The 25,627-nt window shown below is 42.0% G+C and overlaps 1 protein-coding gene across 1 annotated transcript in view; it reads left to right on the top strand.

Annotated features, from left to right (window-relative positions):
* Window positions 1-25,627, top strand: part of LOC115135140 (bifunctional heparan sulfate N-deacetylase/N-sulfotransferase 2-like) — a 180,769-nt gene that overhangs the window by 95,525 nt on the left and 59,617 nt on the right.

Here is a 25,627-nt window from a genome sequence, read left to right as displayed (position 1 = left end):
AACTTTAGAAAGCAGTTATTTTACTTTTCTTTATCAGACTGTCAATCCCTGGGGACTAAAAACGATGGGAGTAAATTTAGTGAATTCGAAATCTTTGTTGAAAGACCCATAGGCCTAATTTTCCATCGCTTCAGTCAAGCCCTGTTGGACTATCCACTCATAGAGAGATGAGAGCCTGTTGCACTCCCCTCTCCCAAAGATTTAGGAAGTAGTGCTGTCCTGTTTCTCTCTTCCTGTCAATTTCTTATAAATGTCTTATCATGGTTCATGATTCACAATTCATGATATTCCATGCTAGATTGCATGACATGTCTGTTTCAGGGGTTTAAAAAGTGCTTCAGCTTCCAGATGGGGGAACCCCCCCCCCCCCCCCCCCCTATCAGACCTGATGTCTGTGGGACAAAGTTGGCCTGACTCCCATTAGAATATGCATCAGGGTTTTATCTCCTACTAGACTGTATAGGTATCATGTAAGCAGCACTGTAACATTGAGTCTGAACACGGCTGTGTTGTTGTGCATGCCGTCTCTCGGGGAGTGTGAACGATGCAGCTGTCAGTAGATCCATAGACATCTGAGAGCCACGTCAGCGCCTGTCAGATGAAGAGCAATGGCAGCTTGGGAACTGGGAAAATATGCGCCCGGCGCTATTAATTTTAGTCTAATTAGAGTTCATTTAATGCCAGATTCTGCCTTAGAATCTCTGCATCAATACCGCAACTGACCCACTTTACTGCATGCGTGTCCTCTCCATCGTTCCAGCTTTGAGGTTAATGGGTAGACAACAGTTATGCTTATCTTAGTTTTGCCATCTGCTTGAATGCTGCTACTTACAATCAAGCTATGGAGCATCACATGTTCCATTTATTCAAGGCGCAATCGTGCTGTATTGTTGAAGCTTGCTATTCACTTAATTGTCGCACCTTTACAAATGATCCGAGGTTTCCCATCCGCTTCAGTGCCATTTCTCCCAGGGTATTATTGTAAGTGGTGTGTCATGATCGTTTTTAGTGTGCGGGACGAGTATGCAGCTAAATGCCAACTATTGTAGATGTGGCTTCGCTCAATCAGTCAGCCTGCCACCTCTGATTCCCCTGAGGAGCAGCATTTACGGCACAGCTTTCTCTCTCCCTCCCTCCGTCTCTCTCTCGCGCTCTACATCTCTCCAACTGTCTTGCTCTTGCTGGCTCTACCATATGCTATGTCTTTCTATGATATTTCTCTTTCCCTCCCTCTGTGAAGAGGCCTGGCAGGAACTGGCAGCAGCCCTCATTGTAAAGCCCAGTTGTTTTGGAGAGAGAGACTGAGAAACAGGGCTCAGAGAACGTCTCTCAGGGTTTATTCTGGGAGAGAGGGGCGTTGCAGCTCGGCAGGATAGCGCTGAGAACTCCACTTTGACAAGTGCAGCGGTTGTATTCATAATGAACTTCTGAGTCACACCGAGAGCTTAAGAGAGACACTTTAAACTGCCAGGGAACAGGTTTTATAAATAGGTTCAGCATTGGCTATTCACTTTCAATGGAAGAGCCCAGGCTCATCAAAGGTGATGTAGCAATGCTGGGAAGATGTCTGAAACGTTATGCGTATGTTAATTGTTTCTGATTAGATTAATCCTGCTCAAAGGTGTAGACTTCAGTAGGAATTACAGTATATTTGGAAAGTATTCCACATTTTGTTACGTTACAGCCTTATTCTAAAATTGATAAAATTGTATTTACACACATTACCCAATAATGACTAAGCAAACTGAAATATCACATACTCAAGTACTTTACTCAGTACTTTGTTGAAGCACCTTTGGCAGCGATTACAACCTTGTCTTCTTTGGTATGACCCTACAAGCGTAGCACAACTGTATTTGGGGAGTTTATCCCATTCTTCTCTGCAGATCCTCTCAAGCTCTGTCAGGTTGGATGGGGAGCGTCTCTGCACAACTATTTTCAGCTCTCTCCAGAGGTGTTCGTTCGTTCGGGTTCAAGTCCGGGCTCTAGTGGGCTACTCAAGGACATTCAGAGACTTGTCCCGAAGCCACTCCTGCGTTGTCTTGGCTGTGTGCTTAGGGTTGTTGTCCTGTTGGAAGGTGAACCTTCGCCCCAGTCTGAGGTCCTGAATAGGTTTTCATCAATGATCTCTTACTTTGCTCCGTTCATCTTTCCATAGATCCAGACTAGTCTCCCAGTCCCTGATGTTGTAAAACATCCCCACAGCATGATGCTGCCACCAACATGCTTCACCGTAGAGATGGTGCCAGGTTTCCTCCAGACATGACGCTTGGCATTCAGGCCAAAAAGTTCAATCTTGGTTTCATCAGACCAGAGAATCTTCTTTCTCATGGTCTGAGAGTCCTTTAGCTACCTTTTGGCAAACTCCAAGAAGGCTGTCATGTACCTTTTACTGAGGAGTGTCTTCCGTCTGGCCACTCTACCATAAAGGCCTGATTGGTGGAGTGCTGCAGCGATGGTTGTCCTTCTGGAAGGTTCTCCCATCTCCACAGAGGAACTCTGGAGCTCTGTCAGAGTGACCATCAGGTTCTTGGTCACCTCCCTGATCAAGGCCCTTCTCCCTTGAATGCTTAATTTGGCCGGGTGGCCAGCTTAGGAAGCGTCTTGGTGGTTCCAAACTTCTTCCATTTAAGAACGATGGAGGCCACTGTGTTCTGTGTTCTTGGGGACCTTCAATGCTGCAGAAATCTTTTGGTACCGTTCCCCAGATCTGGGCCTCGACACAATCCTGTCTTGGCGCTCTACGGCAAATTCCTTTGACCTCATGGCTTGGTTTTTGATCTTACATGCACTGCTAACTGTGCGACCTTATATAGACAGGTGTGTGCCTTTCCAAATCATGTCCACTCAATTGAATTTACCACAGCTGGACTCCAATCAAGTTGTAGAAACATCTCAAGGATTATAAATGGGAACAGTATGCACCTGAGCTCAATTTTGAGTCTCATAGCAAAGGATCTGAATACTTCTGTAAATAAGGTATTATATTTATTTTTTTGAAAATGCATTTGCAAACATTTCTAAACCTTTTTTCGCTTTGTCATTATGGGGTATTGTGTGTAGTTTAAGGAATTGTTTTCATTTAATCCATTTTAGAATAAGGCTGTAACATAACAAAATGTAGAAAAAGGGAAGGGTTCTGAATTCTTTCTGAATGCACTGTATCGTATACAACTGCAATATCTCAATGTATCAATCGAATTCCCTGAGTATGAGGACTCAATTGCTGTGAGGGATTTAATTGGTAGAAGACTGATACAGTATGCTGCTGCCCAGCTGTCTCCATCTGTGTGATTGGTTCTTATCTTTCACTAGCCTCTCTCCAATCAGGGCATACACGAGTGGCACAGAGAGATGGAAGTGGCTCTTAGAAGGAAATTGAAATTATATTAACTGAATGTGTGTGTAATGTGTGAATTAGGGGTGTGAACCTTTAACATCACCCAAACTAATTTTATACACCAATGGTAACATGAAATTCTCCTACCTAATTTAAATAAGTAATGCTTTGTAACCAACATCGGAGAAGGCGTGTTTGCAGAGTGGCATGGTTTATATAGCTTAATAGCTACTCTACTGGTGTCAGAATTTGACTGTAGGGTGTCAGTAAATATAATTACAAGTTTACACTATTCGTAGCAAGGATATATGTGACCGACCGGCTTACGTAGCAAAATTTTATAATGTTTTTTTTTTTTTACATTGGATAAAAGTAGACTCAGAGCTACAAGATTGTATATCATACACTACAGTTGAGAAACAAGTAATTTTGCTTTGAAAATTGATCAACTTGTAAACTCACTTTTGAGAAAATGGCCTTTGATTGGTTTGTTACTACAGTCGTGGCCAAACGTTTTGAGAATGACACAAATATTAATTTTCACAGTCTGTTGCCTCAGTTTGTATGATGGCAATTTGCATATACTCCAGAATGTTATGAAGAGTGATCAAATGAATTGCAATTAATTGCAAAGTCCCTCTTTACCATGCAAATGGGCTTCACAGGCAAGGATATTGCTGCCAGTAAGATTGCACCTAAATCAACCATTTATCAGATCATCAAGAACTTCAAGGAGAGCGGTTAAATTGTTTTGTAGAAGGCTTCAGGGCGCCCAAGAAAGTCCAGCAAGCGCCAGGACCGTCTCCTAAAGTTGATTCAGCTGCGGGATCGGGGCACCACCAGTACAGAGCTTGCTCAGGAATGGCAGCAGGCAGGTGTGAGTGCATCTGCACGCACAGTGAGGCGAAGACTTTTGGAGGATGGCCTGGTGTCAAGAAGGGCAGCAAAGAAGCCACTTCTCTCCAGGAAAAACATCAGGGACAGACTGATATTCTGCAAAAGGTACAGGGATTGGACTGCTGAGGACTGGGGTAAAGTCATTTTCTCTGATGAATCCCCTTTGCGATTGTATGGGGCATCCGGTAAAAAGCTTGTCCGTAGAAGACAAGGTGAGCGCTACCATCAGTCCTGTGTCATGCCAACAGTAAAGCATCCTGAGACCATTCATGCGTGGGGTTGCTTCTCAGCCAAGGGAGTGGGCTCACTCATGATTTTGCCTAAGAACACAGCCATGAATAAATAATGGTACCAACACATCCTCCGAGAGCAACGTCTCCCAACCATCCAGGGACAGTTTGGTGATGAACAATGCATTTTCCAGCATGATGGAGAACCTTGGCATAAGACAAATGTGATAACTAAGTGGCCCGGGGAACAAAACATCAATATTTTGAGTCCATGGCCAGGAAACTCCCCAGACCTTAATCCCATTGGGAACTTGGGGTCAATCCTCAAGAGGCAGGTGAATAAACAAAAACCCTCAAATTCTGACAAACTCCAATCATTGATTATGCAAGAATGAGCTGCCATCAGTCAGGATGTGGCCCAGAAGTTAATTGACAGCATGCCAGGGCGGATTGCAGAAGTCTTGAAAAAGAAGGGTCAACGCTGCAAATATTGACTCTGCATCAACGTCATGTAATTGTCAATAAAAGCCTTTGACACTTGTGAAACACTTGTAATTATACTTCACTATTCCATAGTAACATCTGACAAAAATATCTAGACACTGAAGCAGCAAACTTTGTGGAAATTAATGTGTCATTCTCAACCTTTGCCCACGACTGTACTAATGGAGAGCCCTTTTTTGTCTACACCCACTCAGCATCGTTCACACCCTCTTAAGCTCTAGCCCCACCCATCTCTTTAAGGATTGATCCAAGCGTTCTGTACTAACAGCAGTCAAGCACCCCTGTAAAGAACTTTCAAAATAGGTATTGATAACATGTGTATTTTGTGGTTGTGACCCAGACACTTGGCCATTTTTATTTTGGGACTGTTCTTATGTGAGAATATTTTGGAGCAAATTAGGTTTTATTTTAAAATAAACTAATATTAATGTTAACTTGAAAGACTTTGATATAGTTTTGTTTTGAACCAAATTATATGGACCCTGATTTAACTTTCATTGTGATATTTAATGGCAGATTCTTTATCCGTAAAAAGGAAGTGGACGGAGAACAAACCCCTCTTCACATTTAAAAAAATAAATATTTCAATTCTATCCGTTAGGGTAAAAACAAAAAAGCAATGTATCTCGATGTAATACCCCCCCTGTCTGTTTGTATATTTGTTTTGTTCATAATAATAATAAAAAATAATCAGGCACCCAAGCTAACAGCTACTTCCAGACACAAATGAGAGAACAGCTCACTGAACATTACTCGCCCTAGTAGAGCTGGTTAGGCTCTTATGTTATCCAGAGCATTGGTGACCGCAATTGTGCTGTCAGATTGTCAGTTTGTAAATTGTAACCGTTTCGCTTTCGCTCCTGGTGCGTTCAAGCACACACTGGACGCTCTGGCCGAGTATTAGGGTTGATTCGAGCGTTCTGACCTCACAACAGCAGTCAAGCACCCAAGCTAACTGGCTAACATTGGCTAGCTTGCTAGCTACTTCAAGACACATAATGAGAGAACACCCCTACTCTGACCATTTTACTCGCCCTAGCAGAGCTGGTTATCCAGAGCGTTGGTGACTAACTGTGCTGCTGGCAACAATTGAATTAAGCTTTTTTTCCGATGTTTATGGACATCGGCCATATTCAACGGGTGTTGAGCATTCTTAAATTCACCAGTTATTCTGAGCTCTGGCACACTCGGCTGAGTCTTTTATTAAGACATGTAGCTAGCTAGCAAGCTAGGTAGACAATGAAATATGGATGCACGATATATCAATGAAAGTACCGGAATTGGACGATATTAGCTAAAAAATGCCAACATAGGTATGTCTAGTTTAACGCCGATGTGGAAAACCGATGTCAAAGTTCACGTGCATACCTATTTAATGTAGGTTAATGACACCACGTAAAATGTTGCGCTACACGTGCAACACAGCATTCCTAACCTAGCCCACAATGTCTGCTGTGTGGGTCGAGCAGTCAAAAGGTCAAGCAGTCATTTGAAAGAGTAAGAAGATTTCAGCAATACAACTCAAAGGCGAAATCCATTAAAACCTGTTGGGGCAAGGCGTTCCCCTCAGGGAACTCCACCCCCCCCGTTCAGCTGAAAAGGTGGCGCAGGGAATTCAAAAATATTCTTTAGAAATATTTAACTTTCACACATGAACAAGTCCAATACCTCAAATGAAAGATAAACACCATGTTAATCTACCCATCATGTCAGATTTTTAAATGTTTTACAGCGAAAACACAACATATATTTGTTAGACCACCACCAAACCAAAGAAAAAATGCAGCCATTTTTTCCAGCCAAAGATAAAATCACAAAAGCAGGATTAGAAATAAAATGAATCACTAACCTCTTGAAAATCTTCATCAGATGACAGTCATATGACATGTTACACAGTACATTTATGTTTTGTTCGATAATATGCAGTTTTATATCCACAAATCTCGGTTTGTGGATGTTTGTGGACGCCATGTTCAGAAATTCCTCCAAAATATCCGGAGGAATTATAGAAAGCTACGCCAGATAACATAAATACTCATCATAAACTGACTAAAGATACATGTTCTACATATAATTAAAGATACACTGGTTCTTAATGCAACCGCTGTGTCAGATTTTTTTTAAACGTTACGGAAAAAGGCTAACTTTGCAATAATCTGAGACAGACGTAACAATATTTCTCCGCCATGTTGGAGTCAACAGAAATACGAAATTACAACATAAATATTCCTTTACCTTTGATGATCTTTCATCAGAATGTAGTGCAAGGAGTCCTAGTTCCACAATAAATCGTTGTTTTGTTCCATAATGTCCAATACTAGTGTCCAAGTAGCTGCATTTGCTATCACTTTCAGCTCACGTGCCCAAAAACTGACTGCTGGTCCAAGATAACTTGCACGAAAACTTCCAAAAGATATATTCCAGGTCGAATAAACTGGTCAAACTAAGTACAGAATCAATCTTCAGGATGTTATTATCATATATATCCAATAACGTTCCAACCGGATCATTCGTTTTCATCTGGGGCCGATTGGAACAGCCGTAGCACCCACAGAGAAATGCCCCACAGCAAAATGGCATTCTGTTGCGACACTGACTATTTTCCTTCCCATTAGGTCAAAGTTCACAGCAAATGCTCCATTACACTTTCTACTGAATGAAGACATCTAGTGGAAGGCGTAGGAAGTGCTTCCAGATCCATATCTTGTTGGGAAAGGAGGGGGCGATGACGTCAACGTTGCCCCAACTTTCAGAATTTCAAAACTTGTTTGGAAGATTGCCTGCCCTATGAGTTCTGTTATACTCACAGATATAATTCAAACAGTTTTAGAAACTTCAGAGTGTTTTCTATCCAATAGTAATAATAATATGCATATATTAGCAATCTAGGACAGAGTTTGATGCAGTTCTCTATGGGCACGCAATTCATCCAAAGTGAAAATACTGCCCCCTATCCTCATGAAGTTTTAAAGCCAAGATAATGGAATTCATTGCCCTTGACAATCAACCGTTCTCTGTCGTGGGTAATGTTGGTTTTCGTCGACTGGTCGAGCGCCGTAACACGCTACCAAGTGCGCAATTTTTCAGATGTTGCCCTACCAGAGTTGTACAGTAATGGCGTCACTGCTATTGGCTTCGTGACATGATATGGAACGCCGTTTTGGGTCTTTGTGTGTCATAAAAGATACACGTCAATTAACACTGAGGCATTATATAAGCTTTTAATTTGACACGTCAAATAACATTATAGAATGTAGTGTTTTCTGAATTTGCATGTGCAAGTCAAGCGCCACCACTACTATCTGTAGCACTGTCAAAGCTGTACAAAAAAAGTCTGCAGACAAGCAAAAACTGGCCACGAACAATGTTTTTACAATACCACGTTGGTAATAGCTAGCTTTAGCTTGGTACCTAGCTAGCACCAATACAACCAGCCTGAAAAAAATTATCATTATAAACTGCAATCATTTTCATTACTCTTAGCAATGATTTAGGAATCCTTATGAGTAAGTATTAGCTAGGTAGCCACTTGTTGTTCGCCTATTGAAATTGAACTTCAGTTTATGAAAATAAATAGCTAGCCAGCTACTTAACTTCTTGCCTCTACTTGGGACTCTTGCGTCCCAACTAGAGCTCTGGAAATGCAAATGCGCTACGCTAAATGCTAATAGTATTAGTTAAAACTCAAAAGTTCATTAAAATACACATGCAGGGTATCAAATTAAAGCTACACTCGTTGTGAATCCAGGCAACAAGTCCGATTTTTAAAATGCTTTTCGGCGACAGCATGAGAAGCTATTATCTGATAGCATGCACCAATACACTACAATAGAAAAGCACAGCAGGGGACGTAAACAAAATAATTAGCATTTCGGCGTTACACAAACCGCACAATAAAATAGAAAACAGTCATTACCTTTCACCATCTTCTTTGTTGGCACTCCTAGATGTCCCATAAACACTATTGGGTCTTTATTTCGATTAAATCGGGCCATATAAAGCCAAGATATCGTTATATGTAGACTGTGTGATAAACGAAAAAAAACAGCGATTTCACAACGTAACGTCATTTTTTAAAATTCAAAAAGTAGACGATAAACTTTCACAAAACACTTCGAAATACGTTTGTAATGCTACTTTAGGTATTAGTAAACGTTAATAAGTGATAAAAATCATCCGTAGGCGATGTAAATATCATTAGTTGTCGTCTTGGAAAAAATTTCCGGAATGATCTGGGCGGAGACCGGAGGTAAGCGGTGCCCCTGTTTCGGTTCAACCAAGAATCAAAGCTGATTCAATTCACAAGACTCTAGACAACATGGGGATGCTGTGGGAGTTGAATGCTCGGTCTTATCTAATTCGGCTCACTGTTAACAATTGCTGGAAGTGGCGCAAGGATATTTATTTCCATTTTCTGTGATCAGGTTTTCCTGCGCTTTCCGATGTAACGCACGTTATGTTATAGCCACAGTCGTGATTTAACCAGTTTTAAAAACGTCCGAGGGTTTCCTATCCACACATTCTAACCATATGAACGTACTATATTCCTGGCATGAGTAGCAGGGCGCTGAAATGTTGCGCGATTTTTAACAAAATGTTCAAAAAAGTAGAGGGTCGACTGAAGAGGTTAACCCTGTTGCCCAAAGCTAACGTTATAAGCAGACAGTTGGCTTCATCTGGCTAGTGAGGCTCAACCGGGCAGGGTTATGTATTGTGAAGCTAGCCACAATAAGGATTAGGCACAATAGTAGAATTTGCGGTTTGCCTAAAAGTACATCTTTGAGTGATGCAGAAGGTTACAATTGGTGGAATCCTGACATATTTAGACTAGATAATGTTAAACAAGGTTGGAATGTGAAGCAATGAAATGGGGTATCAGTCTACTCTGTAAGAGTTTACGCAAATGTTAGCGTTGTAACTCTTATCGCGTGACTGACTGTGTGAAATCACCTCCTCAGTCAGCATATTGTGTGTATTGGCATTCATATTGCACTGTACATCTTTACCTAAGGATTGGGGATCAATGAAATGGAATATCAGTCTACTCAATACCCAATATATTTTTTCCCAATGTCCTCCTCAGAGTTATCAGACTTCCAAAAATCCACACTATTGTTTTTCCTCTGGAATAGTGTTCAATACACATAGGTTGACAATAAATGTGTCTCGATTCAGTTGTTTCAGAGACCCGCACAACACTAATATTCTCTGGGTAGACTGATACCCCAGGTAATTGATCCAAAATGTATAGGTAAGGCTTTACTGTGAAATAAGTGTGTCTCCAATGCAATTCTAAAGTATAATACATCCAGTGTGATTTCAAGATTTTTGTCAAATTAACAAATTGCCTTTTTGTTGATTTTTATATAACATTCCAACCTCGTTTAGAATGATCTACGCAATTATGGCATAATTCTACTATTTGTATTCATTTGCATCACTGTCAATGACATACTAACCGCAAAGTCCACTATTGTTTGCAATCCTTATTGTGGCTAGCTTCACGTATATGGGTCCGACCACGATATCAAATAAGAACTCTCATAAATTAGTGTTATTTTAGATGATAACACCTAGCTATATAGTTAACTAGCTAACTATAGCTACTGAAACAGATTGTCGTTTTGCTATGTTTTTGGGGAAGAAAAATGTTTGCATCCATGAGCTAGCTAGCTTTTTTTATGACCAGGTGCGCGAGACAACTTTACCAGCATCACAGCATATGAATCGGTGTGTCATGAAATACGAGTGATTAGTGTAGTAACTACATAAAAATGTATGAACGCGTTAAATTTTTATGTGGCGTGCAGTCATATTCAGGTCCTGATTGGTCAACAAGCTTATTTGACACCTCAGATAGTGTTATTTGACACGCAAAGACCCAAACAGCATTCCGTAGTATGAGAAATCCTGGTTGGGAATGATCGACTGAACAAATGAACAACGAAACAGCACAGAAATGAAGTATGAAAGAAATATGTTTTGATTGTTTTACTGGTAATGGGGACATGCGTAAATGCCAACAAAATGTTTTTGCTCTGTGTGTGTTACCTTTTATTTAATTAGGCATGTCAGTTAAGAACAAATTCTTATTTACAATGACGGCCAAACCCGGACGACGCTGGGTCAATTATGCGCCGCCCTATGGGACTCCCAATCACAGCCGAATGTGATACAGCCTGGATTCGAACCAGGGACTGTAGTAGTGCCTCTTGACCTGAGATGCAGTGCCTTAGATCGCTGCATCGGTGTGTGTGTAACTATTTAACTGCACTAGAATGCTTACAAGGCCTCAACATTTTTTGGTGTGCGTTTTTTTGGGGGGCAAGGAAAATATCGGATATTGGTATCGGCCAAAAATGTCATATCGGTGCATCACTACAATGAACCATAATCCCAACTCCTGATGTTACTACCCTGCATGAATTCGTACCTCAAACCATTTGCTTGACTAGTTATAGCCTAATGTTAGCTAGCTAACATTGAACCTGGTTGGTTAGCTAGCTAACATTAGGCTATAACTAGTCAAGCAAATGTTTTGAGGTACGAATAATTAGATCATACACGTAACTTTAGCTAGCGAGCCAGCCATCTAACGTTAGCTAGCTAACAGTACACTTTAACTTGAAATGAAACCACTTTCTCTCAATTAGAAACGTGTAATATCTGAAAATGTAGCTAGCTAGACTATTTTACACATCATCGATGGCCGCGTCTCCTGTCGGATGCCATGGTTGCCCTTAGTTTGAAGATGTAATCCGGAGACAGGTGTTTTTTTCTCCTTAGCTATCATCCTCGAATTCCACAGATTTTAAAACTCGTTCCTCCAGAAAGTGGAGAGAATACACGGAATGTTAGCTAGCCAACAGTACACTTTAACTTGACATAACATGCTGACCACACCGCTTGCGTGGATTAATTGTCGGAGTAGAGGATCTTGTGCATTTCAGGTACAATAACAACCCAATGTTTATATCCCGGGACAAATTAGCTAGACCAATCCAAACTCATCTCTCGGCATGTCCAGCCCTCATTATCTCAGCCAATCATGGCTAGCGGGACTTTTTCTGTGGCTAAACCAACTAGGCTTGTAATTTAACAATTTTATATGCATTTACGGATGGCATAAATGTTTAAGGCACATGAAAGTTCACATGTTCGAGAAGATATTTCTGCCCCCCAAAAATGCATTTTGATTAAAAAAATATGTTTACCTTCAAACGGCACTCTTGTGAAGTAGTGTCCCTTGACATACGCCTAGTTTCCTGTAATTGGTCACTTTTGTTTCCCCTTTCATCTGTCTGGTGTTAGCTAGTTATTGGCTAGCTAGGTATTCAGCAGGCATGGAACAAAAGGAGGGTAAGGGTCATTCAAATCTCTGACGCAGGTGTTCTGACAACAGTCAGTGCTGCTGTGAACCGCATCACAAGAGACATGCCAAACGGGAGTTGTATAACAAAATGTATATTATTGATGCAATTTCAATGTTTGAGTTGCTTTGTGTATCACCATATTTTCGTAAAATAATTTTATTGTAACACTGCGTCCAAGTTTCTTGACACAGGCGTTTCAAAGAGCTGTCAGTCAAGGCGAGCTCATAAATATAAGCTTCCCTGAATATAAGCTCCCCTCTTTACGAACTTGCTGGTACTTAGCCATGAGAGAATGTAATTTTTCTAACATTTTGAGCATTTCTATTCCACAAAAATATTATGGGTGATTTTTATTTTGGTAACAAAGGCTATTTTAGATGGGAATTAGAATGACGGACTGTTCGTGCGGGACCTTTTTAAGAAAAATTCCTGACAGGAATTATTATTTTTTACAAAAAATAAAATTCAGATGGCTTGCCTACACTATTTCTTCGCAAATGATGCAAGTGTGTGTTAAGTCTTCGGGATGTTGGTGTAGAATATCCTAGCCTATTGATGATAGGCCCTGCTTTACTGAAGTTGCGAGACATTGCAAGCCAAAAAATTCTGAAATGCGGTGTTCCATTGGGAGATACATCTTTTGATTACCAATAGATAGGCCTAGTGCACGGTTCTGACTCCGTCAGCCTGGTGGCCAACCTGCCTATACTGGGCCCCTCCCCTTGCTAGCTTGTTATGAAATATGCAAGTGTTCCTCGGAAGTACGGTCTCCTCCATTCCAGTCGATTCCTAGTGGAAGATGTTTTCTTTCAACTAAATGTCTTGGTAAGTCATAGTTTTTAAAGAATTTTAGAGTACTTTTTTTCAAGGAGTGGTCTGCTTGAGGTGATTTGATTGACAGTTCAGGTTGTCTAGTAATGGACATTAGTCACGCTTCAGAATGCCTGTTCAGTGGCACTTCAAAACTATCTCCAGAGAAGGTTTTGTGTTGGCGTTTAAAAAGCCGTAGTGTACCCTTACAGCCAAACAAACATGCCATAGCCGAGGCACTTTCAAGGGTGTATGACTGCAGTAGATATAACTTAATTGGCCCGGTCCTAGCGGTCTTACATAATTAATATGACCATTATTCTGCATTGTGAATTGATGTGGAATTGTATGATTTGTTCTTATTGTTTTAACGGAAAAACTATATAATTAGCATTTTTAAACGTTTTCCATTTGCCACATCCCGTGTGTGTGGGAAAGATATCAACATGGAAAAACACTAACACTTTATTCATGGATAAAACTCTACATTTCAAACATCTGCGAAATCATTCCCCAGAGGGACTGATAAAGGGAGGGAAGGTCTCATGTCCTCCCACGGGATGCAATAAAGGACCATTCCAGGCCTGGGATATCAATTTATATTTGTTGTTCCAGGGGAGCGCCATGCATTATATTATTTCAACTCTCTCTCTCAACCACTACTAGTGTACAGGCTGACAGCAGCATCCTACTTTCCCCCTCACTACTCCTCCTCTGTCTCATGCACGGAGAATGTTATTCTCTGAGACGACTCCCCCGCCCTTCTGCTGACCACCTTGCTTTGATCTTGGGGCTCAGAGGACTTTGAAATCAGCATCATGCCTGGTCTGTGTGAGGTTTGACATGTGGAGAGGAAGAGAAAGCGAGGGAAGGAAGAGTCAGCTGGAAAAGGCGATGTTCTGTAGAAATAGGGGTAGAGAAGTGGCATTAATGTGTCGGCTGGCTGCGTAGGGAAACACGCAGAGCATTTTAATGAGACATGGGGAGACGAGGTCCCAGCATGTCTCTCTCCATTCAAAGCCATGAATTAAGGATGGCTACATCAGCAGCATAGTACTCTGCTCCTCTGGGCTTTGGCTCGGCTGACTGGCTAGGAGATTCAACCAGTCTGTCTGAGAGATGCTGTGCTGGGCTATCCAACGTGTTCGGACAACATATTTCACTGTGCATGCCTTAGTGTTGCACGGTACACTGGTACCACGTTAATATCACGGTACCAAAACATCAAGATGCTTATAATGCCATCATGTTTAGAATACCGTAGTACCATTTCATATGATAGCCTTCTACCACATGTTGAGGCCCTACCGATCTAAAAAAACCCGCTGCCGCTTGTTTATTAGATGTTTATAAAGTCTGTTTTGTTCATAAATTGAATTTGAAAAAATGAAACTGCAACTAGTATATTGCATGCGCCAGTCCAATAATGTCCACTTCACTTTCATGCGCATAACACATGTTGTAGCTGTAATCAGCCAACAGGCAGCCGCTTGCCCTTCCAGCCATTCCTCACCTGCTTCTCTCCGTCTGCTCTTCCTACGCCTCTATTCATCAATCCGTTTTTTAAAACGGAATTTAGCCGTGATGGCGAATGGGGATGCAGACCCTGAGTCTTTTGTTGCATTTGATACATTGGCGCAGAGCGAGCAAAGTTGATACGTTGCATAATTTCATCCCCGGTATAACCAAGAGCACAGGCCAGTCTAAGTAGTTTTGCAAGTTTGCTGTCACACAGCCTCTAAGTACCAGAGAGGACAAATAGAGCACATATTTGCGACAGGGATGCTTGTAGCTTTACAGTAAAAGAAAAACACGGTGTGTCTCTAGCTCAAACGATTAAAAAAAGATAGCCCCGGTAATATGAGTAATTTTTTTCTTCCTGCGTGATTTTGCATTTTATATCATTTCACAAACCATGTCCGAGGCCGTTTTAAACTAATCCCGGTCGCTATTATTGGTTTCATAAAAAACAACGTTCAGTCATGTTAACTAGCTAGCTAACAATTTCATTGGCACAGGAAGAATGGGAAAGCGTCAGCTACTCATGAGATGTGCTTCTAAGGTATTATTCATATAGGCCAGGGGTGTCACTCATTCCACGGAGGGCTTAGTGTATGTATGCTGGTTCTTGTTTCTTCCTTTCAATTAAGACCTAGAAAACCTGGTGAGGGGAGTTCCTTACGAATTAGTGACCTTAATTTATCCATCAAGTACAAGGGGAGGAGTGAAAACCCGCAGACACTCGGCACTCCGTGGAATGAGTTAGATGTGATATAGGCCTAATAATGTAAGCCTAAAATACATTTAAAAAATATATATTTCTGGTGATCCTTACATTCTGTTTGGTGCCTAGCAGTTGGGAGCAGTGTGTATGTGGTTGTGGGAGAGAGTGGTGTGTGTTAACTGAAGAGTTAAGGTTCAGTGTTTTCCCTTACTGCCACAATGACATGCAGATCGTTATTTATGTATACTGAACACAAATATAAACAAAGTGTTTCATGAGCTGAAATAAACGATCCCAAAAATGTTCTATATGCACAAAAAGCCTATTTCTCTAAAATGTTGTGGACAGTTTTGTTTACATCCCTTTTAGTGAGCATTTCTCCTTTGCCAAGATAATCCATACACCTGACAGGTGTGGCATATCAAGAAGCTGATGAAACAGCATGATCATTACACAGGTGTACCTTGTGCTGGGGACAATAGAAGGCTACTCTAAAGTGTGCCGTGCACCTTACTTTTTTGATAACTCCACGTAGGCCATCTGAAAAATTTACTGCAAACGGTTGCCTCTACATCCCTCAAACTAAATGCACCCTGACTAGAGTTGTGATTCAACAGTGAGTCATGATGTATTTTGTCTGCCTCCCAGTTTCAAGCAGGCAGTCTGTGTTATCAGTGATGCAGAGTGTTTACTAGTGTTGGGAGATGAAGGTTCTGATGGTTCCCCTGTGCTGCTCTGCCTCAGGGGGAGTGCCTCTCCTTTGATGTGATCTGACAGAGAGAGAGCCAGGACAGCGACTCCCTACTGGCTCCCTACTCCCATCCACTGTATGTAGCTTTAGGACGGGGCAAAGAAATATCTTTCCACTAGGCCCTAAGATGGAGGAAATTACATATGCATAAGGAGTTTGGAGTAGGGTTGCACATTTTGGGGAATATTCAGTGGTGGAAACAGTGGGAATTAACTTCTTTGGCATAGGGGCAGCATTTTCACTTTTGGATGAATAGCGTGCCCAGAGTGAACTGCCTCCTACTCAGTCCCAGATGCTAATACATGCATATTATTAGATTGGATAGAACCCACTTGGAAGTTTCTAAAACTGTTTGAATGATGCCTGTGAGTATAACAGAACTCAAATGGCAGGCAAAAACCTGAGAAAAAAATCCAAACAGGAAGTGGGAAATCTGAGGTTTGTAGTTTTTGAACTCACCCCTATTGAATACCCCGTGGGATATTGGTTATGTTGCACTTCCTAAGGCTTCCACTAGATGTCAACTGTCTTTAGAACATGGGTTCAGGCTTCTCATGTGATGTGGGACCGGATGGGAGCTCTTTGAGTCATTGGTCTGCCTACAGCCTCATTCTCAGTCACGTGCTTTCACTTGAGAGGTAGCTGTCGTTCCATTGCTTTTCAAGAGACAATGGAATTCTCCGGTTGGAACATTATTGAACTTTTACGATAAAAACATCCTAAAGATTGATTCTATACTTAGTTTGACAAGTTTCTTCGACCTGTAATATAACTTTTTGAACGTTTTGTCCGAATGGACCAGATTGCGCATTTGGATTTGTTTACCAAACGCCCTAACAAAAGAAGCTATTGGACATAAATGGACATAAATTATGGACATTATCGAACAAAACAAGCATTTATTGTGGAACTGCGATTCCTGGGAGTGCATTCTGATGAAGATCAGATCATCAAAGGTAAGTGAATATTTATAATGCCATTTATGAATAATGTTGCCTACCCGATATGGCGGACATTTCTCTGGCTGGTTTGAGCTCTAAGCACCATTCTCAGATTATGCTTTTCCCGTAAAGTAAAAAAAAAAATCTGACACAGCGGTTGCATTAAGGAGAAGTGTATCTATATTTCCATGTCTAAAATATTTATTTTCATCGACATTTATAATGAGTATTTCTGTGAATTCGTGTGGCTCTCTGCAATATCAATGCATGTTTTGGAACTACTGAACGTAACACGCCAATGTAAAATAAGATATAAATATGTAACATTTTGGATATAAATATGAACTTTACTGAACAAAACATACATATATTATGTAACATGAAGTCCTATGAGTGTCATCTGATGAAGATCATCAAAGGTTAGTGATTAATCTCTATTTGTGCTTTTTGTGACTCCTCTCTGGCTGGAAAAATGGCTGGGTTATTCTGTGAGTTGGTGGAGACCTGACATAATCGTTTGTGGAGCTTTCGCTGTAAAGCATTTTTGAAACAGGCATTGTGGCTGGAATAATGAGAATTGTATCTTTAAAATGCCTAATACTTGTATGTTTGAGAAATTTGATTTATGAGATTTCTGTTGATTTGTATTTGGCGCCCTGCGATTTCATTGGCTGTTGGCGAGGGGTTCCGCTAGCAGAACGGGTCCTTGACAGGTTAACGGGAATACAGTTGAAGTCGGAAGTTTACATACACTTAGGTTGGAGTCATTGTTACGTTCCCCAGTTTATGTGTTGTAGTTTGTGTTTGAGCATGTGTTTATTTCAGGAAATGGCTTCCGGAAATCCTTCAAACAGCTGATTGGTCGACTCCAGGGCTAATTGGAGAGCTGACCCCGCCCCCTCGTCAAGACGCAGCTGTCTCCAATTACACATTCCTTCAGAAGCTATAGAAAAAGCCAGTGTTCTGTTCAGGAGAGATTTTTGTAGAGAGATTTTCTGGGAGATTTTGCTGGAGATAGATTTGTTAGACATTTTGCTGGAGGTAGATTTGCGAGAGATCTTCTGGGAGGTCATTGCAGAGAGATTTTGATAGAGGTTGATTTTGCTGGGAGTTCATTGCTTTGTGAGTTTGTTGCTCAGATAGAGCTTATTTGATGTCCTTTGTTTCTTAGTTTGTTTGTGAAATTGTTTAATATTCTGTTTCATTTGTTCCCAGGGGGAGAAGGGGAAGGCACTTTGGGAGTGCTTAGGCAAGAGGCCCGCGGGCATACATATACCCGTAGCATATTCACTGTCTAGGCACACTAGGTAAGACCTGGGCGTACCACCCCCTGTATTTTGGTTAGGGCACCAGGTGGTGCTAAATTAGGTAAGTAGTGGGTAGGCAGGTAAGATAGGAGAGGGGGGGGGGCTTTGAGATTTACTTTCTTTGCTTTGGTTCCGTCCAGCCCCTTTTCCCCATATTACCGTGTAAAGGAATAAAGTCCTTGTAAACGGTACCACATTCTGTCTGTTGTCATCCTTACTCGCACCTACAGTCCATACCTTTTTCACTTCACGGAGAGTTTAGTTGTAGCAGGGTGTCGCGTTCCCTCTTCATAGAGGCGTGCGTAACAGTCATTAAAACTCGTTTTTCAACCACTCCACAAATTTCTTGTTAATTAACAAACTATAGTTTTGGCAAGTCGGTTTGGACATCTACTTTGTGCATGACACAAAATTATTTTTTCCAACAATTGTTTAAAGACAGATTATTTCACTTATAATTCACTGTATCACAATTCCAGTGGGTCAGAAGTTCACATACACTTAGTTGACTGTGCCTTTCAAACAGCTTGGAATATTCCAGAAAAGGATGTCATGGCTTTAGAAGCTTCTGATAGGCTAATTGACATCATTTGAGTCAATTGGAGGTGTGGATGTATTTCAAGGCCTACCTTCAAACTCCGTTGCTCTTTGCTTGATATCATGGGAAAATCAAAAGATATCAGCCAAGACCTCAGAATAAAAATAGTTGACCTCCAGAAGTCTGGTTCATTTTCCAAATGCCTGAAGGTACGACGTTCATCTGTACAAACAATAGTACGCAAGTATAAACACCATGGGACCACACAGCCGTCATACTGCTCAGGAAGGAGACGCATGCTGTCTCCTAGAGATGAATGTACTTTGGTGCGAAAAGTGCAAATCAATTCCAGAACAACAGCAAAGGACCTTGTGAAGATCCTGGAGGAAACGGGCACAAAGTATCAAAATCCACAGTAAAATGAGTCCTATATCGACATAACCTGAAAGGCCACTCAGCAAGGAAGAAGCCATTGCTCCACAACCCCATAAAAAAGCTAGACTACGGTTTGCAACTGCACATGGGGACAAAGAGCGTTCTTTTTGGAGAAACGTCCTCTGGTCTGATGAAACAAAAAATAGAACTGTTTGGCCATAATGACCATAGTTATGTTTGGAGGAAAAAGGGGGAGGCTAGCAAGCCAAAGAACACCATCCCAACCGTGAAGCATAGGGGGTGGCAGCATTATGTTTTGGGGGTGCTTTGCTGCAGGAGGGACTGGTGAACTTCACAAAATGGATGGCATCATGAGGAGGGACAATTATATGGATATATTGAAGCAACATCTCAAGACATCAGTCAGGAAGTTAAAGCTTGGTCGCAAATGGGTCTTCCAAATGGACAATGACCCCAAGCATACTACCAAAGTTGCGGCAAAATGGCTTAAGGACAAGAAAGTGAAGGTATTGGTAGCTCTGTCCTCAATCCTATAGAAACATTTGTGGGCAGAACTGAAAAAGCGTGTGCGAGCAAGGAGTCCTACAAACCTGACTCAGTTACATCAGCTCTGTCAGGAGGAATGGGCCAAAATTCACCCAACTTATTGTGGGAAGATTGTGGTCGACTACCTGAAACGTTTTGACCCAAGTTAAACTATTTAAAGGCAATGCTACCAAATACTAATTGAGTGTATGTAAACTTCTGACCCACTGGGAATGTGATGAAAGAAATAAAAGTTTAAATAAATCATTCTCTCTACTATTATTCTGACATTTCACCTTCTTAAAATAAAGTGGTGATCCTAAGTGACCTAAGACAGGGAATTGTTCCTAGGATTAAATGTCAGGAATTGTGAAACTGAGTTTAAATATATTTGGCTAAGGTGTTTGTAAACTTCCGACTTCAACTGTATTTGGGAATTAATGGAAATATGTGCAAATTAATATGAATACCATTTAAATGTAAATGTTTTTTTGCATTGGATATATTTACCATATTATATGGAGACAGAAACAAATATTTTACCTTATCATAAGTAGGCATAATTGCAAATGATTAATTCCTTCCCCCAAAAAAATATTTAGTTAAATTGAACTTTAATTAAATAAGTTGACTCTTCACATGGGATGATTTCATTGAACAACAAAAGGAAGGGAATATTGAATAAACATTTTCAACATATATCTGTAAAATTCTAGTCTAGAACCTAAAGCTTTGGTTGTCTTTCTCTCAGACTTCAATGTCTTCTCCCTGGACCTCCTCAATGTCCACCTCTTGAACATCATCCTCTGAGGCCTCATTTTCACTGTCACTTTCTAACCTTGTTGAGGATGGCACGTTGTCAGGCTCAAACAGCCTTAAATTTGCCCAGATGGCCACCAATTATTCAACCCTTGTATTGGTCAGCCTGTTGTGTTCTTTGGTGTGTGTGCTCCCAAACAAGGACCAGTTGCGCTCAGAGGCGGCTGATGTTGGTGGGATTTGGAGGATGGAGGGAACAAGGGAAAGAGCCTCAGATCCACAAAGTCCCTTCCACCAGGTGGCTGATGAGATATGTTGGCATGACTGCCATATTGCATCTCCATCCCAAATCCCTTGCTTGGAAGTGTTCTTTGCCGGACTGCCAAGAACCTTGCCCTCATCCAGGCCAAGGTGGCGAGACACTGTCCTGATCACACCATAGGCCTTGGTGATCTCTTCACCAGACAGGATGCTCTTGCCAGCATACTTGGGGTCCAGCATGTATGCTGCGGTGTGTATGGGCTTCGGGCGGAAGTCTTCACGCTTTTTGATATATTTCAGAACTGCAGTTTCCTCTGCTTGGAGCAACAGGGAAGTAGGCAGGGTAGTACATATTTTTTCTCTTATATCTGCAAGCAGTCTGAACATCAGACAGGATGACATTGTCTTCCTCAATCCGTGCAATGGCTACTGCTATAGGTTTCAGGCTGCTTACCACTCTCCCAAAATACGTAATCCAGGAGGATCCTCTTGATGGGGCTGTCCATATCGGCAGACTGTGATATGGTCATTTCTTGGAGACCAAGAAGACTGTCAAACATGATGACAACACCACCCCAACAGGTGTTGCTGGGCAGCTTCAATGTGGGGCTCTTATTCTTCTCACTTTGCTTGGTGAGGTAGACTGCTACTATAACTTGATGACCCTTCACTTACCTAGACATTTCCTTGGCTCTCTTGTAGAGTGTATCCATTGTTTTCAGTGCCATGATGTCCTTGAGGAGCAGATTCAATGCATGAGCTGCACATCTAATGGGTGTGATGTGAGGGTAGGACTCCTCCTCTTTAGACCAAGCAGCCTTTATGTTCGCAGCATTGTCTGTCACCAGTGCAAATACCTTCTGGTCCAAGGTCATTGACGACTGCCATCAGCTCATCTGCAATGTAGAGACCAGGTTTATCTGTTGTCCCATGTGTCTGTGCTCTTGTAGAATACTGGTTGAGGGGTGTAGATGTAGTTCATTTTTCCTTGCCCACGAACATTCAACCACCCATCAGAGATGATTGCAATACAGTCTGCTTTCTCTATGATTTGCAAGACCTTCACTTGAACTCTGTTGAACTCTGCAAACAGCAAATGAGTTGATAAAGCATGTCTGGTTGGAGGGGGTGTATGCTGGGCGAAGAACATTCAGAAATCTCTTCCAATACACATAGCCTGCGAGCATCAAAGGTAAACCAGTTGCATACACAGCTCGAGCAAGACACTCATCAGCATTTCTGACTTTCCTCCAATGAGTCAAAACAACTTCTGATTCCAGGAGACCATGAGCTGTTGCTATCAATAAGGTGTCTGATTCATAATTTTCACCTCGAATAGAAGTAGAGGGACTTTTGTCAGATGTTGGTTGTTGTGAGCGATGAGGGAACCTAGAATTGTCTTGTGTGTTCCACAAAAAAAGGTCACTGTTATAAGCTAACTTTTTGATGAATTTAAGCAAAATTCATCAAATTTCAGGGCTTAACTTACCATGGAAAATTTCAGACCCTTTGCAACCCTAGTGTAGAGTATAGAGTTATTTTGTTAGCCTCCACCACCCACTCCGTTCCCTCCAAATAACAGGCCATTAAGTGAATGCATTCATCATTTTGAACGGAAGAGCGGAGAATAGCAATTGATCCTCAGTTCCCCAACGTAGAAACTGATTTTGTGTGTGTGTGCGCGCGCGCCTGCCCAGTGCCTAATGTAGCGATGAGCCAACATGTTCGCTCCAGTTCAGAGCCGTCTCAACGGGGAGCCGTCTCTCTTTTTGTAGACTGGCATCATGCGTTTGACCCGACTCTCACGCTTGGCTGAAGGGGAGCTCTCATCTTTGGGAAAGGGGAGCAACCAGACGCACTCAGGGACCACTGCACCACTGCTCTCATCTCTACCTGAACAAAGACCACAGAGTCTCACTTGGCTTTCCTGTCTGCTTCTGGTGTTTTTGTGAGATTCCCATTTTTCTATTGTTATTTTAAGGGGGATTCTCAAATAAATGTCGGGTACCTGGTTTAGGTTTGCGATTCCAATTTGCGTCTATGTCAAGTACTGTTTGATAGTGTGGATATCCATTTACAGACGCACACAGGCATCTCACGCCGAGGCATCACGGTTTTCTCGCTCACTCTCCCCGCAGGCGGCCGCTGTGTACGCATCAAAGGAAAGCTTAATTTACCGTTTCCCTGCTTTCCCCTCCTCCTCGCACCACACAGACACATTTTCATTAAAGCTGTTGTTTAAAAAAAAATAACTATTTGACGATCACTGCGGTTTACAAGCATGACTTTTATTGTATAATCAACACACTTTAATTTGTTTTATTCATTTCAGCACAGGAAAATCTTAAGCATGGATGTTTTGCCTGCTGAAGATTAGAGAAAGTTGCCCCTTCTCTCTCTCCCTCACTCTCAATGCATTAACCCAGATTATCACTAATCTTCCTGGTAAAGCAGCAGGCCTTGTTTGGTCATTTATTAAATACATACAGTCACTGGGGGAAGGCATCCCTGGGGCGGATATGGAGCAGGCCATCTCATCCTCCCCTCTTCCTATCCTTCCCTCCATCCTCCCCTATCTATCTCTCAGGCCTACAGTACACTGACTGCAACCTGCTGGCCTTTTCTGTCTATGCCATGTCATCCATTCAGCTAAATCCGTCTTCGGTCTATGCCATGACATCCATACAGCTAAATCCGTCTTCGGTCTATGCCATGTCATCCATACAGCTAAATCCATCTTCGGTCTATGCCATGTCATCTAAACAGCTAAATCCGTCTTCTGTCTATGGCACGTCATCCGTACAGCTAAATCCGTCCTCTGTCTATGCCATGTCATCCATACAGCTAAATCCGTCTTCTGTCTATGCCATGTCATCCATACAGCTAAATCCGTCTTCGGTCTATGCCATGTCATCCATACAGCTAAATCCGTCTTCTGTCTATGGCACGTCATCCATACAGCTAAATCCGTCCTCTAATTAGGCATGCCTCTGGATTACCATCACACTCACTCAGGCTGGCTAGGCCACTCTGCCCAGCACTGCCAGCACCCTTTACACATACAGACACTGTATGTGCCAGACTGACAGAGCCAACTGGGCCAGTCCCCGGCCTGTAGGCCTGTCCGACATGGGCAGTTACGGGGAACGGCCCTGTGGTAACATCAAGCTGTGGCTCAGGTTAGCAATGCTGTTTGAGACTTCCTAGTATTAAAATATCTTTGTGACCGACCCTGTGGGGCAGGGGTTCTTAAACTTTTTCAGCCCGAGACTCAAATGAAAAATTGACCGTCCTCCTGTGACCCAAATCATCCTCCGACTCAAATTTAAGAAATTTTGTGTGATTCTAGATTTATTCTGGTAACTCGTAGCCCACCTTTCACATGCCCAGGGCCCACATTGGGTCCAGAGTTGAAGAAATCCTGCTGTGAATTCAGCACTTTAGATATTGGCGTATGGTCCCTCCAGCCTGTATCTAGCGGTAGCCAGAATAGCCCCCTCTCTGTGATGTGTGTTTAGCCAGTGAGCTGGTGTCCCGGGGATGTCCTGGGGGTGGTGGGGATAAAGACATTGTGTGGAGATGAAGAGATGGGTCTTTGCATGTCTTCATCCCATGGAGGTGGGCTTTACTCTGAGGCTCTGACTCCCCAACCTTTAGTAAAGCTCAGATTAAATACATCGTGCAGGAGGGGGCAACGCTTTCAATAGGTCAAGGTAATATCAAAGGGACTAGCTAGCCCACATATGGCCCATGGACCGGATCCGGCCTGCGAGCCAATTCAACACGGCCCCAGGGAGGTTTAAGTAAATTGTATTTGTTTTTTGGGGTGTTAAAAAAACACTCCAGGCAACACTTGAAAGTCAGAAACTAGATATAAAGTTTGAAAAAATTTGAATGGACCAATACGTTTTCAAATAACTGCCCCTTTTCTGTCTCGCAATTTGCTTTTGACGAACAAATCGGTCCCGGAAAAAATCTCTGCGCCCCTCACAAATGTTGAAAATCCCCATGTGGCCCTCGAGCCGAAATTATAGCCCACCACTGACTCGATCCTCATTCAGTCTTTTATATAGGATGTTTGCATAGTATTGCATTTGGAATAGAAACATCCATAATACAACAACAGAGCATATTTTCCTCACAGGGCATCTGTTGTTTTGTTTTCAATAAGTCATCTTTTAATTATCAAAGCCTCCAAATGAATTGTTTTTGTCACACTTATCGCCATTTATGATGGGTGAAGATTGCCTGCATCTATTCTTAGATCTAGAGCTGTGTGTGCGTGTGTGTGTGTGTGTGTTGTGTGTGTGATTTTTCATCAGACTTCTAGCTGTGTGTGAGCTGTAGGATGCTCCACCTGAGAGGCCTTGTCACTGTCGCCAACAGATGAGCCCTGATACCTTCCATCATTATTTATCTCTCCATCACGCTCCATCCTTATCTCATCTGTCTTCTGAATGACCTCTGCTGCCAGAGGACTGATTTTTAGTGTGTGTGTGTGCTTGAGCATTTGCGAGGAGGAAGGCAGGAAAAAGTCTGTTTAATTGTGAGTTACACGTATGACCCATGTGTGTGTAGGGCTGGGCGACTATAACGATTTAATTCAAATGAGTTTTTGCGCGATATTCCAAATACCTATATTGCAAGAATCGAGTCTTTTTTTAGTTGTCGTTTTTATTAGCGTTTATGTCGGCTTATTCTCTTTTTGGTCTCGTCTGCTTCGCTCCTTCTCTGCTGTGTGCACCTTCCCATTTACACCAGAGATCTGTGT

Source organism: Oncorhynchus nerka, linkage group LG10, assembly GCF_034236695.1.
Source record: "Oncorhynchus nerka isolate Pitt River linkage group LG10, Oner_Uvic_2.0, whole genome shotgun sequence".
Classification (NCBI taxonomy): Eukaryota; Metazoa; Chordata; class Actinopteri; order Salmoniformes; family Salmonidae; genus Oncorhynchus; species Oncorhynchus nerka.
The sequence above is the reverse complement of the archived record's forward strand: the minus strand, read 5'-3'. Positions and strand labels throughout refer to the sequence as shown.